General features: G+C 31.6%; 1 protein-coding gene across 1 annotated transcript in view; it reads right to left on the bottom strand.

Annotated features, from left to right (window-relative positions):
* LOC126776311 (rho GTPase-activating protein 7) overlaps nucleotides 1-17,553 on the bottom strand; it is a 277,214-nt gene that overhangs the window by 251,440 nt on the left and 8,221 nt on the right. The gene's annotated exons all lie outside the window — the stretch shown is intronic.

Raw genomic sequence — 17,553 nt, 5'->3', positions numbered from 1 at the left:
AACGTCCTGACGTTTTACGGTTTAAAGCAAGTGTCCATTAAAATTATTTTTATTATTTTGGCAACATATTTGATGGTGAATTTATGGGGTTTTAACGGTGCAATTAGATTTGCTTACGATTCCGACTGCAACTTTTATTCATTTGTGATTAATGTGTCTCCGATTAAACATTTTGTTGTCTGTGCTGTTGTGAGAAATTGTTATAAAATATTTATTGTTATTTTACCTGGAATGCATTTTAATATGCACTTGTATAATTTTTATTCATTATCCGATTAATATTATGAAATATTCGATGGTATTTATAATGAAGTTTCATGCGAGTTCACGAGAATTTTATCATTATTTAATCGTTTTTTTTATTAATCATAAATAATATGTAACCCTCAAATAAAATAATACCGAAAAATATTTAAGAAAATCTTAAACTTTTTTTTACATAGATAAAAAGAACAACGTTAAATATTATTATTAACAAGACGATCTAGTTGTTAGAACACGTGGATCTTAAACGAAGGTCGCGGGTTCAAATCGGGGCAAGTACCTCTGTTTTTGAAGTGCTTAATTTACGTTCGCAATTCATCTCGCACTCTTTGGTAAAGGAAAATATCGTGAAAAAACAATACACGTAGACAGTGTATATAATATAATATATATTTACTATGTTGTCTTGTTTACTCCACAGACGTGTCGTCCGTGTGTCGTCTTATGTATCCGTATGTTTTTATTTCCAAACAGCATCACAATTGCAATTTTTTTTATCTTTGTGAGATTTTGTATACCTACGCTAAATGGTGTTCTGCCAGCCTGACCATGTCCGATCCTTTACATATAGTATTAATAAGATAAAAACGCATTTGTAAAAAATAATACCAATTAATTTATATTCGACTACAAGCAACAAACTAACATAGTGAACAAAAATTCTAATCATTACCCCGATGCAATTTTCTAGCCTAGCTAAGGGATACTCGACCTTTATTCAAAATATTATAAACAATTAATTTTAAAAAAATGCATGCTTAATGGAACTCCTCCACCGTCATAAATTTGCATCGGTTACAATATTTTAATCATATATATTGATTGAAAAAAATTTAGAGCCAAGTTAAGGTGGAGTGGTGTTCCTACATATTTACGTTTAATTTATATCGCATGTATAGTCATTTGTTTTCTTTTGCACACCTACTTACAACCTTCCGTGTACTTAAGGCTGATAAAGAATGCAGTAGCGTTATACCTAGAATTGTGCAATTTACATTTGAGAAATAAACAAATAAATAATCGTATATAAATTAATTAAACATTTCATTTCTCAATCTATTTATACGAGCACACTCATACCCACATCTTATTTAAATATTGTTATCAGTGTCCTAGTGATAACACATCTTAAACATTGTTGGACCCAAATTGTGGGATGTATCTTGCGTCATGGTAGATTAAAAATGTTTCCAGACACAGAAATTTCGTTGTGAAATCTTTGAATCATTCAACTATGCTTTATTAAGTAAGTTTTATTCGCTTTATGTGTAGATATTTTAACACGCTTTATTTTTTATGGACTGGATGAATGACTGCCACAGCTCATGAACAAGTGCAACACCTTGATGACTTGCATGTGCGTTGCCGGCCTTATATAGTAAACAGCTCCCGTCTTGATCCGTTTGGGCTTGAAGCTTATGCCGCCACGCTGCGTAAATTCAACTCGAATTTACGCAGCGTGGCGGCATAAGGTTGTTAGGTACGCATGTGGCTGAATTTTATCAACGTCTCAAGTACGAGAACGATCATAAAATAAATTAAAAGCAAACAAAAACTTAATACTTGTCCGGGTTTGAACCTGCGTACTTCGGTTAAGTTTTACGTATTCTAGCATCTGGACAACTTCGGCTCTTTAATTTAAATACTACAACGTTCTATAACAATAAAATATACAAAACTTTATCATATAAATAAAGATGATATTGAAAACAAAAATACCTAAAACCCCGATCGGGCTAACGCGGATTCGAAGCCGTATCTCGTATTAAGCCTAACGGTTAAATCCTAAATCCACTGCGCTATCGCAACACACTATACCGTAATAAAATAATTATGCTATGTATATATGGCGTAGTAAAGCCAAAACCAATTAGTTTGTTTAATAAGCGTTTAAGAAATTGGCATAATATAAAAAAAAATAATCATTATGACAAGAGCATTGAGCACTTATTGTGCTTACCGTGTTTTAATGTAAGATAATACACGTATATATTTTTTAATTTTTATATATTCACAAGTTGCGTATTAACAAGCATAGCTAAATAGCTGTTCTTGAATAACTAAATGGCTAATTTATAAGATAGTAAACAATGAATATCTATATTTGTTTATATTTTGTGCGCTTACGCTTTGTTAAACCGATTCAGTCAGCACTTTGTATAGTAACAGCCTGTGAATGTCCCACTGCTGGACTAAGGCCTCCTTCCTTTTTGAGAAGAAGGTTCGGATCGGGTTGGTGAAATACACATGTGGCAGAATTTTAATTAAATTCGACACATGCAGGTTTCCTCACGATATTTTCACCGTCAAGCACGAGATGAATTATAATAACAAATTTAGCAAATACACAGGCATTGCAAGTAAATCTAATATATAAATTGGACCAATCATAATATTGAATCTTCGAAAGAAAAAGGCTGTAATTCTATCACCTAATTAACAAAGGAAATCTATATTTAAGAGTAAATTGGGTTTCCTTAAGCTGTTCCGAAACTAAGTCTGCACAGATCAGCTATTTGGCTTCATTCTGAGTCAACGGTTACAAATAAATGAAAGAATTCTGCTTACTAATGAGACCTATATAAAGCGCCGCTAAGTAATCATAAACGTGTTAACCATTGATGAATAAAGATTACGTTGTGCATTATACTTTTTTTATTTGCATGCCTGTTATTTTCGTCATATTGGGTACCGTTAACTAATTTGATGAAATTCAATCATTTATCCGATCGACTGGGTGATTTTTGTTTGTACTAATATATAATATGTAAACTTTATATAAAGTTTTGTGAGACTAATATCCTAAAATATTTGCATATTATTTATAATATATTATAATATTTGTAAAATATTGTGTTTTTATTTTTATAATGTTAATATGTAATTAAAAGAAAAATTAAAAAACTCTTGCAATGTCCTAACTAAATAAAAAAATCCTATAAAATGTTCATTTGTTAGTTCCTTAAAGTTTACGTACTTTGACTGGATGGGTAATTTTTTTGTAATTTATCGTATTCTTTCCATTTTTCGGAGTCATCTCTTTTGAGATACTCTACTATAAAATTGAAATGGGACTCGTGGGAAACTTACTTATTAGTTTTATGGCTTAGTGTCAACATTTTTCTTCTTACTCACTTACAAGAAAGTTACAATTATAATGAAAAATTATACGTAAAAAACAATTTAATGGGGATATGTTGCTAGCATTCTTGCCATCATTCCATGCGATCAGTATTTATAAAGTAGCTATTTTTTAATTTATGTGTATTAATTTAATGTAAAAGATAAAAATTAAAAAAATATATATAATGTAACTCAATCTATGTAAATGAAGTAAAAAAAATATAAAGAAATATTTTCAAAATGATACCGTAATATCATAATTTATAAAAACAAAATAGCTTGCGGTAACAATTATGAATTTTCAAAGATGTATTTAATCGATTATATTATACTACTGTTCGCCTGCGGCTTCGCCCGCGTTTATGTAAGAAGGGGATGTTGGTTTTGAGGGGAAAGATTGTTATAAAAAATTGCTTAGCTTAATTTCAAGCTTGTTTCATACCTAATTTCATCAAAATATGTTCAAATATTAGTGTATTTATAATGTCTGTATAGATTATAAGAATCATATATTTCTAGTCCAAGTAATATTATATAGTATTACTGCAATAATGCAAATGTAAGCTGGAGCTATAAAATCTATGGCCAGAATAAGGTTTTAGAAGTTAGAAACTTTTTGAAATTTTCCGTAAAAGATATCGCTAGGATCACTTTAAATTTTCGAAGCTATAGTTGTTGAAAGCTTGTTTAAATTACAATTAATGGTAAACTATTTAATAAACATTCATCCTTATAATTGCTAACAATTAAATTTATAAAATTTTGCTTATAAATATTCAATTTAATTGCATATCAAAAATATAATATAAATTTAATTGAAAAAAAAATTCTAAGCAAATATACGACCTTCACTTTAACGATCAAAGTTTTAACAATCTGCATAGAGCAAAAAGTAAGCAATGACAGGATAGCGTGAGGTTGCTCATAAAAACGCGAAACATTCCACACAGCGCATGACTGGTCAATTAGAGAAATTACGTCATTGACAGCCATGATTCAATAGTATTCTTGAATGAGTATGGTGATGGTATCATCGTAAGATGATAGTAATTGAAGGTCAAGCGCATGTTTCAGAAAGTTTAAATAGAATTCATGCTTACCAAAAATTCAGTTGTTGTGAATTACATATAACTAATTTACAGCCCGCGGCTCTGTCCACGTATGCCCTTTTCTGTACCGCTAGCAACGTGTATTCAAAATTCTTGAATGTCATTTATACCTTCCTTTAGAAATCAAAACGCGGGTATAACCGTAGGCTAGAGCTAGTTATTAACATGATGTAAGCTTGATTAGCAGTTCCCATCAACTCATCCACCATCTCAATCACAGTTAACAAACATTGTTTCAATAAAAAACATGATGAATTCGTTTCATTTAGCTTCTAATAACCTATAACTTTTCTTTTCTTACCATCTACTACTATAAATGCAAAAGTTTGTTTGTTTGTTACGCTTTTACGTGTTAACTTGATATAGTTATTAATTAGACTATTAATTAGATTTTCTACCGCAAAACAGCAGTACTTGGTATTGTTGTGTTCCGGTTTGAACACTCCGGTTTCCGGTTTCGGGTGAGTGAGCCAGTGTAATTACAGGCACACGGGACATAACATTTTAGTTCCCAAGGTTGGTGGCGCATTGGTGATGTAAGCGATGGTTAACATTTCTTACAATGCCAATGTCTAAGGGCGTCTGGTGACCACTTAGCATCAGGCCCATATGCTCGTCCGCCTTCCTATTCTATATAAAAAAAAAAATAACTACTCGAAAATTTTGCATACACGTTGTCAGATGTACAGAAGCCATACGGAATATAACACCTGCAACAACCCTTTCCTCTGAATAGCACGTGGGCGGAAATTAGTTGTAAATTAATCAAAAATACTTAGATAGAGTACGTATATACAAGTATATGTATGAGCATGACACATGCATTTTCTTTGTTTAATTTATTTAAACTCCATTTATTTTCATAGTGTTCTCATATTGTTACTTGAATTTTATTTATTTCGTTATGTACTAAATTATAGTATAAGCGTTGGTGACCATTATGACTTACAAGTTACACTCATTGGAATTCTTCCAATTACAAAGTAAAATAAAAAAAATCCTAAAAGCTTTACATTAATATAGGTATTATATAATAAAGCCTCATATACAAAACAATGTGTAAGCTTAAACAAAATATTACGAATGAGTCTTTGTGATCTTCAAATGTTCCAATTCTCATTGCTATATCATTGAGGGTCAAATTCATAACCTCCATAATACTAAAGTCGGTTAAATATTTATGTCATTACCCCTATTTCCGCGCAATCAACCTATCGTTACGTAAAAAGGTTATCGTGTTTCGACAGGAAATAACAGAAGCGGCGCGTGCGCGAAAGTAAACTTAATACGAGACAATAGTGTGTGGTCCATTGCAGAATAAATGGCGACGAATGTGAGGCCGGATCAGATTGTGTGACATCATCAGGTCATGACACTTACGTCAGTGATTTAGCATCAAATACAAAAATCGCCCAGACAATTTTATTATGTTGGCGATAGGTAATAGGTAGGCGGAACAAATGGGCCATTTGTTAGGGAAGTGTTCACCTCCACAAGCATTAGCACCGTAAGAAATATTAATTATCAATTACACCGCCAATGCGCGACCAACCTTGGGAACTAAGATATTATGTCCCTTGTGCCCGATGCACAAAAACATACGGGCTTGCACACAGAGCCGTACCGCCTAATGAAGAATTTTTTTTAATGACATTTAACTGTTATTTTAAATATTGTTGTTGTAAGTATGTTAGTTTTACATGCAATATCAAGTTCTAAAGTATCCGTTATCGTGTCATAAATAGCTATAGATCGATAAATAAAATATAAATATGTTTAACAGGGCCACGAGTTTATGAGATTTAGGTACATATTAAATCCGATTTATCGTTAAATACTTTACATATTTAAATAAGATGGAAAACCCATTTATTGAGCACAAGGTGTGCATACACATGGCCAACTGCTCAAGATATATAAATCTAACCAATATACAAATTGATATAATAAAATAGCGTAGCCAATTAAATTATCATTATTGAAGTACTAACGTAGTTTATAAATTGTTTTTTTTCCTTATTGCAAAAATAATACAGATTAAGAAGGTTTGCAGTAAAGTTGTATTATATATGATATCCTGGGACATTTTTTTTAATATATGTGGTTGTATAGATAGCAACAAGTTTTTATTTAATCGTTAAGACTTTAGACATTATCTTGACTAATATTATGCAAAAGTCTTTTTTTTAAATTATATTTTATTTTTATATTATTATTATTTTATATTATAATATTAAAATTCTATCTGTCTGTTAAGATTAGCGTCGAAAGCTGAACTAAAACCACTGAACCGATTTTGATAAAATTTAGTCTAAAGCGTAAACACCAAGGGCGTCATAAATTACTTTTTTTTACGTAATACCCGCCCCACTTCCCCCGTAACCCGCGGGCGAATACCATTAGTCTTATAAAAGACTACATGAAAAACAAAAAATCTAAGCAGTTTTAATAATAAATTCCTACTATACCAAACTAAAAGAGTAATTTATAAATGAAAACGCTTGAAGCTTATACTTTAAATATCGAAACTGAGGGTAAATCGTTTGTAATACATCGGATAGTATTACTGTATACGAATAAAAAAAAACCCACTTCCGAACGGCTACCCTGTTTTATGACTAATAATATGTTTGTCCCAGTCCAACATATTGATACAGCCTATGTTAGAGCGAGATAAAATTTACAAACATTTTACCATGGAATATATAATGAGACACCCAAAATGATATTTATAAAACAACTGACCGTGTTGTATGCTCGGATATCCGATCGCTTCGTGTTTTTAATAAAGAAATCAATAGATACGCAAAAATATAAAAATATATTATAATAATATTTCTTAGTTAAAACTAGATGTTTAGATTAGTGTTTTATAATTAAGTTTAATTTTAATTGATTTAAGGGTCACATTTTATAAAAAAAATATCAACAATGTTACATATATATTATTTTTATATTATTATTATTTTTCTTTTATGTTAGAGGGGGCAAACGAGGGCTCAACTGATGAAAAGTGACTACCACCGCCCATGGTTTATAAATTTGAATTACAACAAGATAAGGGTGTCTTTATATGTATTTCAGTTTTATTAAAATATAAGGCATACTACACATTCACTTTACATTATTGTAAGCCGTATTCGAGTAAATATGCATATCAGTCTTTAGTTGTAAGTCTTTGTGCAAGCACGTCTGGGTAGGTACCACCCGCTTATCAAATTATATTCTACCGCCAAACACTAATACTTGGCATTGTTGTATTTCGCTATCTAAGGTGAGTGAGCCAGTGTAACTGCAGGCACAAGAGACGTAACATCTTAGTTCCTAAGTTTAGTAGCGCATTTTCGTTGTACAAGGTAATTAATATTTCTTACAGTAACAGTCTTTATGTTTGGTGGTGACTCACCATGAGGCCCATTTGTTGCATCTTATTATCTCGATTATATTCATTTATAAAAATACATCAACGAAAATTTTTAAACGAAATCCGCTCAACACATTCCTCGTTCTGCGTAACTAGACACAAGGGTCCATTGTATGTAATTACGAGTTAAAGAACACATTCAAGGGGAATTAAATAATGTACGACCTTCGGGCGAATTCGCAACATGATCCATCAACAAGAAAAGTCAAACAATGATATACAACATATATAATATTTGCGTGACCTTTAAAGATGGAGACAGTTATTTGCCTATTTCAACTTGTGATATAACAGCCTGTTAATGTCCCAGCACTAGGCAATTGGTTTCTCTCTTTTGAGAAGCTTGAAGCACTCTCTGCTTTAATGAAGGTTGGTGGTAACACAGGACGAAGTTTTCTTTCTCCTCGGGGTGTTTTCGTTCCTCACCGAGCGAGTGATGAATTATAAACGCAAATTAAGCATGTGAAAATTCAGTAGTATTTGCCCGGGTCGGAACCCGCAATGTTTGATTAGGATTCACAAGTTAAAATTGTTGGACATTTTTTTTTTATACAATATAGGTAAAAGATTGGGAAAATAGGCCACCCGATGGTAAGTGGTCACGACCGCCCATAGACATTAGCACCGTAAGAAATATTCACCATTCATTACATTGCCAATGCGTCACCAACCGTGGGAATTAAGATGTCCCTTGAGCTTGTAGTTACTCTGGCTCACTCACCCTTCTCCGACTGTAATACAACCACCACTAATTTTTGCTGTTTGGCGTTAGAATATTACAAAGCCCTACCACCAAGTAGATCTCGTCTAAATATATAAAATATAAATTGGTTATTACATAATTCGGCTCTTATTACCTTTCAGTTATCGATAATTAATTATAATTTATAAAGACTTATGATTAAAACCGGAACCACAAACTGGTATTAAAACGGTAAATTTAAATTTATTACGGTAATGCACGACAATTTGCATTAGCCAATTCAAGCAACACTTATAATTAACTTAGCCTTAATAAGAACAAATTAGAGCAACGTGCTTAATGAGAAATGTTTGAAATACATCTAATAAAAGCTACGCTTTTCTAGTAATGTAAAGCGAGTTTTATTGCTAGTTAAGAAACGTTCACGTTTTGGTCGATTACAAATAAATTTGTTCATTTTATAATTGGTTAAAATAAATAAAAAATAATAAGAAGAAAAAGAGGAAATTAAAATATAGCTTACTAAAAATAAGCTTACGTTTACATTTTTTCGTTAAAGTATTGCAGTGCTTGTCTCAAGACTCTTGCGAAAAGCAAAACAAAAACACATAAATTGTTTCCTATTTCGAAACATTACATATTTAATTTATGTAAAATAATTGTATATTCAAATAACGAATAAAAAACGTATAAATCGTTTATCAATTGGAAAGGATCATCGTATATTTAGCGGAAATTAATTTAGTTAGTGATTTAATTGCATTATTTAAGGCGACACGCGTAAGCAAAAAATAATAATTACAAAAGAAAAATAGTATATGTAGTATATCAATTGTCTGGTTTCCATAGAACAAGCTCTGTACGAGCTTAATTTGGGATCAGATGGCCGTGTGTGAAAAATGTCCCAAATTTATGTATTAGCATTACTTAATATTTCACCACACTCAGAATCTAATGCCAATCCGAATAATTATTGAAAGAAAACAGCCCAGGAGACACGGGATCTTAACTGTTCTAATGACCTGATTTCAGAGAGCCACTGACAATTTATTGACAGTAAAACTCAACCCAGAGTCTTGAGTTCCGTGGCTAATAAACTAGCTTCTAAGCCACATTTGTTGAAATTATATTTAACGAAATAGAATATTTAAAACAATTTGTAAGGGATAACCTTTAGCAACAGATGGTCAAAGGTCACATCTTCTTTTAAGTAGAAGTCCATTCAATACAATCTTACCTTATTTTTATTTCTTTTTTATTCCTAAATTTTTGTCATTTAACATAAGTTCTGTTTTTTGTTTGAGTTCTTTAAGTCATGTCACTTTAAATTTGTTAAGTTCTTAATTTTAATTTTTCTATTTATATTAGCTGTTACTTAGTTTATATGTGATGGATGCTGTGGTTTCCTGTAACTGAGGGAGCACATAGATTTATAACTCGCATATTATTGTCATGTGCATAAGCTTGTCATGTGTGTTCCTTGTTGGAGATCCTAATAAAATAAAATAAAATAAATTATCTAGTAATTTTCTAAAAGAATCAAGAAAATAATAAAAGTTACATCAAAATCGTTTCAGTATTGTTGAATTAAGATATATATAATTCAAGTAATCCATCTAACAGAGCTTAACTAAATAAAAATGACTGCGGAATAAATAACGAATTTTGAACAATACTTTATTAAACCAGAAATCCTCGCAAGAGAACTAAGTTGTATGCTAAGCCCTTGAAAAGATTTCTTCTACAACACCCAAAAAGGAAAAAAATAATAATAGAAGAAAACGTTACATTTATAAATATGGCATTCAAATTTGAGCTGGAAAATCACTATATTACAAAGTTATCTAATCAAATTAAAATTATAAGTCGCTGATATAAAAAAAAAAATTGTGTAGAATGAAAAACAAATTCTAAATTTAAAAATAACTCTTTTATCACAGCCAATATTAATGTTAATATATAATGCTGTGTAGCCACACACTTCGCCTTAATAACGCAATTTATCAATATCGAAAAAGATTTCTACCTATATATTACTACAAAGCTTTAAACGTATCGAGCTTTCCAATACGTTTAGCGGACCGACTATTAATTAGCCAATAAAATTTATATTGCTGCTAATAAGACCCGCGGCAATCTCTATAATAGATTTAACATAATCAATTACTTACATAAACTGATTCCAGAATCGGATTATGTATAAAACGAGAATTTCACAAAAAAATAATACTATGATATAGAAATAATGTAAAAGCCGAGATGACCTAGTGGTAAGAACGCGTGAATCTTAACCGATGATCGTGGGTTCAAACCCGGGCAAGCACCACTGAATTTTCATGTGCTTAATTTGTGTTTATAATTCATCTCGTGCTTAACGGTGAAGGAAAACATCGTGAGGAAACCTGCATGTGTCTAATTTCATTGCAATTCTGCCACATGTGTATTCTACCAACCCGCATTGGAGCAGCGTGGTGGAATAAGCTCCAAAACTTTCTCCTCAAAAGGGAGAGGAGGCCTTAGCCCAGCAGTGGGACATTAACAGGCTGTTACTGTACTGAAATAATGTAGGTTACGTACATATTATTATTGATCGAGACAACAGACGGATTATTATTTACCGTTATAATAATCCAATCAAAGCACGCCATTTATCTTTTATTAGTTTGAAAGATAGATATAACTCTTTATTAGGGTTGCCGCAACTTAATTTAATTCGACGGTATCTTTCACTAAGTAAAGCTTACCGAGTTGCCTTTATTGATCGAAGTTTAATCACAATTAAATAAACTTTGAAAAGAAAATTTATCTTACTTTGATAGAATACTAGCTTCCGATCCCTTGTTGCTTGTCTTTATCATGATGCTTTATCTTTTTCTTTTGAATATCTTAAAGAGAGAAATCACGGTGTTTACCCGCTTTACAATGTTGATTGTAAAGCGTTAAATAATACGCCAATATTACAATCCTTAAATATCATATGCGTATACGCACGACTCAGCAACTAGTGCATGGATTTTAATGTAACATTGTACTCTGATAGCTTTGAGTTATGACATAATATAAACTCCTTAATCGCTCATCTTTAATTGTGAACGAGGTTGCACATTTTATATAAAATAAAAAAAATAGCTGCTCTTCCCGTCTTTGTACGGAGATTTTACTCTGTGTCGTTTTGTAATCAATGATCGATTACTAGGTCATTAATAAAAAAATGTGCTTGGAAGCGGAAAAATAAGTATTATAAACATTTTTTTATGTAATAAATAAAAAATCTAAATGTCGGCTACAACGCTTACTGCCAGGTCCAAATTCGAACACATAATCCTGTTTCACTTAATTATATAATAAGTAATTATAACAATCGCCGCTCGTAAATTGAATTATGATTATTGTGATTTGCACTTAAATAATAACCTCCATATTTTATTTGTTTATATATAATCAGAATTCTTCTTAAGTCCAATTATAAATTTCCAAAACTGTATTTATCATTCCATAAAAGTGTTGACCTGAAAATTCAATCTCTTATTACGGCTTGCTTAAAAAAAACTGCGTCGACTTTAAATGGTTAAAATTCCATCATTCGACATGGCCACCCTAGATATACATTTCATATAATTAAGTGTGCGACGTTAATTACTAAAAATTGGATAGTTCCTTGTATAAATTATTCTCTGAACTGATTTATCTTTAACATAGAAAGATTGCATTGCATTTACTGGTGGTAGAGCGTTGTGTAAGCTCGTCTGTTTAGGTAAGACCCACTCATCAGATATTCTACCGCCAACCAGCTGTACTTGGCATTGTTGTGTTCCGGTTTGAAGGGTGAGTGAGCCAGTGTAATTACAGGCACAAGGGACATAACATCTTAGTCCCCAAGGTTGTTGGCGCATTGGTGATGTAAGCGATGGTTAACATGTCTTACATTGCCAATGTCTATAGGCGTTGGTGGACACTTACCATCAGGTGGCCCATATGCTCGTTCGCCTTCTTATTCTATAAAAAAAAATGCTATGTATCATTTCAATTGCATTATTATAGTATATATAACAATAGCTTATTATTTGTCTAAGCCATTCCACAAACATAGACACTTTTGTGTCTTGTTTTGTGATACAAGCTACCTTTCAATATTTTATTTTATAGTCAATATGAAATCAACCATAACTCCGTACTTTGACACTTTTTGCATCCAGTTGTTTCCACTGATTCCGCTTATCGATTGTCAATTAAAAAGTATTCGGTGTAGGTAACAAAAATCTAAAAGTATAATCAAAACAAGCAAAAGCAGTGTTTCTTCATGAACATCCATCGAGAAACTGATGGAAAAAGAGCAACGAATTCTTACCAGTAAGAGTTACCAGAAGTAGCAACCGGCGCCTGTGTCCGGTTGCCGCTAGCGAACACAACTACGGTTACTAGTGACAAAAATTGTCTGTGTGTTGCGCAGGGCCTAACTCAATTTGATCAAGAGGATTAACTGTTAGCATTTTCTTATGTGAAACATCTATTGGCGTGCCTGACGGATGAGACTCGTATACCGTGATGGCAAACGATATGAGGCATGACGCTCTCCTATACTGTCATGCCCGCTCACTGCCGCTACTTCCTACTCCCTCTATTATTTTTATTATATTACTCTATATAATTATTATTATAATAATAAGAATAATATATTTATAGTTATGAACAAAACTATGTTTTTATTTATTTTATTTCATATTTATTTTTATATTGGTTTTCTTAAATTTAAATTATTTAAGTAATTATAATTTTAAAAATTTCAAATCTGCCGGGCGTCCCGCGAAGCCACGCGTGTTTATAATTCATCTCGTGCTCGGCGGAAATATAGAATGATGACAGATGAAAGATGAACAGATGGCATCTGCTACATGTGTAACCACCAACCCGCATTGGAGTAGCGTGGTGGAATAAGCCTTCTCCTAGAAATAGGAGAGAAGGCCCGGCTGTGAGACATTAACTGTTGATAAATTTTAATCAAAAACGAAGCACAAGAAAATTCAATGGTTTTGAACACGCATTCTCCGATAAAGATTCACGTGTTCCAACCACTGGGCCAACTCGGTACAAGTGACATTTCAATTCTATAACATCTGTGGAATGTAAAGTATTGTAGACACAGATGATTTGACACTGATCAAGTTAACAAAACCCAGCATTAATAAAATTCTAACTTCAAACTTTTATATATATATAAACGAGTATGTGTCGTTTACTTTAAAGACATTGTGACGTTGTATATACACCTAGTTATTTCGTTAATATGCTTCATAAAAGAACACTGAATAATTAAAATATCTACTAGCTGCTACTATATTTTCTAATTTTGTTAGATTTTTCAATTCCCCACCTTAGCAATGCTATGATTAATTGGATATCAAAAATTTACATTAGTCATTATAATGAAACAAGAAACCAATTGGTACATTGAATTGCTAATAAAGCGCATTTGTATTTCATACGGTTACTTCCTCAAAGTACAACTGTCCTAATCCTAGCCTGTCGAGGTACACGACGCATGCGTAGTAATTACCATACAATGAGTGCGTGCCCGTGCGCATCAATGAGAAACAGGGTGTCCATAATTTCGGTAATTTACATATTCATAGGATAAGAGGTCGTTTTGTAGATTATTGCTCACATTAAATAGATACTAAGTTTTAGAGATAGCAGGACATTTTGTAAAGTTGTCTGAGTTAGGTTAGGTTAGTTAGGTACCACCTTTGGTTATTCTTGCTGTTTCCTTTTTTGTCAGTATAATAACATCTTAAATAAATTTTATAGCAGTCGTAATCTCTATAGCCAATTGTGATCATTTGACATTTGCTCGTTAATAAAAGGAAATCATTCCTATTAAGTTTATATAATAATATATAGATAAGAAGCGAAAGTGTAACCGTCCTTTTATCATTATTTTTTTAATTTAAATATAATTTCCAAATTGGTACGTGTTTGTTCTAATTTCATGACTTAATTAATTTATTTCATTACTTTTTAATCCTATCGCTGTAAATTTAATTTCAATTTTAGTTCGAAAGTGTATAATTAAGAAACTAACAAGATTAAAATATTATTATACTATTTTTTTAATATTGTAATGCAACACTGAATAATTGGAAACTATATGCAATCATCTATTTTACGTATGTACGTAATTTACGTTTGTAATTTTAATTAATGATATATAATTATATACACATATGTCATTCTGATGGATTTCAGCTACGGCGATAATTGTTAAAATAGACTTGAATACTGCGAGTAACAATTTCCTTCACTCTCTTTACCGGATATGACGGCAAATCCGACACAATTGAAAAGAGTTCAGGCGCCGGACTAACGGTTTTACGTACTTTTCTAGACAAGGGATATAAAAGCTGATAATTTCCATACCCCGAGCTGTTAAGATTTATCCACAGAAAAATCCAATAAACGAATGTACTTTATTTAGGTAGTCAAAACATGTATATTTATTTATATACTCATAATGATGACGATCTTCTAATTCATTATTATAATATCCGTAATCCGTATAGCCTGTGATTGTCCCACTGCTGGGCTAAAGGCCTCCTCTCCCTTTTGAGTAGAAGGTTTGGAGCTTATTCCACCAAGCTTATTGCGGCTTAGTGGAAGACACATGTGGCAGAATTTCACTGAAATTATACACATGCAGGTTTCCTCACGATGTTTTCCTTAACCGTAAATCACGAGATGAATTATAACCACAAATTAAGCACATGAAAATTCAGTGGTGCTTGCCCGTGTTTGACCCCACGATCATCGGTTAAGATTTACGCGTTCTTACCGCTGGGCCATCTCGGCTCTTTTTATAATATGGCATTAACAAAATGAAATGAATTTTATTCAACTACAAAGCGAATCCTCGTCCTTCAAAATAAATGGTCACCCTACAGCGAGCATCGGTCCTTAACCCTGCCCTATGTTTATCCAACTGACTGTTCACCTCACTCATTACATTTTCCTGTTTCATCCCTGCACTTTGCAGCAGATGCATGTCTGTAGTGGCACTTTAATTAAAAGCCCGCATACCATTGGACTAGACGAATAAAACAACATACTTATCGCTTACGCCTTTTTGTAGAAATTCAAAATTTCATACAGAGTAATTATTTCATTACTGCGTTTTAAATACTTTATCTGCTTTACGATCAGTATATTTACAATTATAATGATTATACGGAAATTTTAAATATTCTTTATTTAATATTAACTTATATTAAATTGAAGTTTAATACCGGAATGAAGATTCTACCGAGGACAGGCGATAATTTCCATAGTTACATTAGAAACTGTATATAATTACGTAAATAATCGGTTTTCTTTTGAAAATTAGCACGAGTTTAAAGCGAATGAACTCATTTATTTTAAATAATCCTTACAAAAAAATATAGCAATATTGTGTCTGTAATATTGCTATAAATTTCAGGCAGGCATGCAAACATGTATAATAATGGCAAATAAATAAATAAAATAAACATTAAAACCCTGAAGCGAATGGTCGTTTGGTACTCAACGACGCAATACAGTTTGAAATTTGGCACGTCGCCATAACGTCAATAATATTTACGATCGAAGTAATTTTACAAGTTTTGGTCGGAAATTATATATACCCAAAGCTTTCTGAATTACATAATGTGTAAAATAGAAACCTTCAAAATAAACAAATTAATATGTTGTAAACAAATATAACATAAGTCATTTTGAAGGGGTTTCTGAACATACGTGTCGTAATATGTCTCTATAATATTTAGGGAGGAAATAAATTTTGATGTATGAGTTATTGTACATTGCTCAAACAAAGAGTCACTGAACAGATGATATTTTTAGATCCCAAAACTTTTTTTTATAACATCGACATCATTACAATAATTTTGCCGCTACATTCACGGATACAAACAAAAGTTAATTCAAAATACTACTAAGTAAATATTATAATTATTATAAGCACTTTTGTATCATCAGTTTATAAGATAAGCTAATTGTTCACCGGTCTAGAATCTAGATTTTAGCGAAATAAGCCGACAAAAGTCAGTAGTTAGGTACGCTTCATCAATCATTTATGAGATTGATTGATATTATAATTACTAAAGTTAAATAATAAATAAAAATTAGTTAATCTATGATATGTATATTATCTAAAATTACGAAAAAACTATGACAATTTAAAATATTTTAAGATACCAAGGTATATAAGAAACGTAAGTCTTTTTTTAAAATAGCCCACAAAGCCTATTTGAAATTGTTAAACTACGCAATTTAAAATATATATTATGTTTTAGTTTCGAATTAGAAAATATATATATCCATACAATCAATTCATTAAATTAATCACAAAAATCTTTCAAAAAAACTTGCGCACATTACCGGTCGGTTGCTGCTACTGTCAAACTTGATTAATAATATATACCAAATATTGTATACTGCACTAACAGAAAACAACAAAAGTTTTCCTGCCTGCATAAACTCGTAAAAACGAATTATAATGGCGAACGTTTAAACAATATAGAAGTCGATGTGCAACGCCATGTAACGGCGAGTTACTGAAGATAGTGTAAAAACCTTCTCTATGAAAAATTAAACACGAGTAGACTTTTATGGTAATCTTCCAAACACTGCCGAAGTCTATTAATCTCAAATAGATTAGATTGAAGAGACCCCAATACTAATTTTCTATATAAGATTCATAGCAATAATGGTTACTTGGCCTTAACGCTTTCTTTTATATTAAATCTTATAAATATTTTTGAAGAAGATCTGCCTATATATCTAAACCATATTTCTGAGTCCCACGTATACATAACAGTTTAATATCAAACGTGTCTAAAAGTACTCGTAATACAAACCTATGTCGGAAGTTATTAAAAACCCAGAGGAATTTAAAAGTTTGT

The sequence above is a fragment of the Nymphalis io genome, chromosome 20 (assembly GCF_905147045.1).
Source record: "Nymphalis io chromosome 20, ilAglIoxx1.1, whole genome shotgun sequence".
NCBI classification, from domain to species: Eukaryota; Metazoa; Arthropoda; class Insecta; order Lepidoptera; family Nymphalidae; genus Nymphalis; species Nymphalis io.
This window is presented reverse-complemented; position numbering and strand designations above follow the sequence as displayed.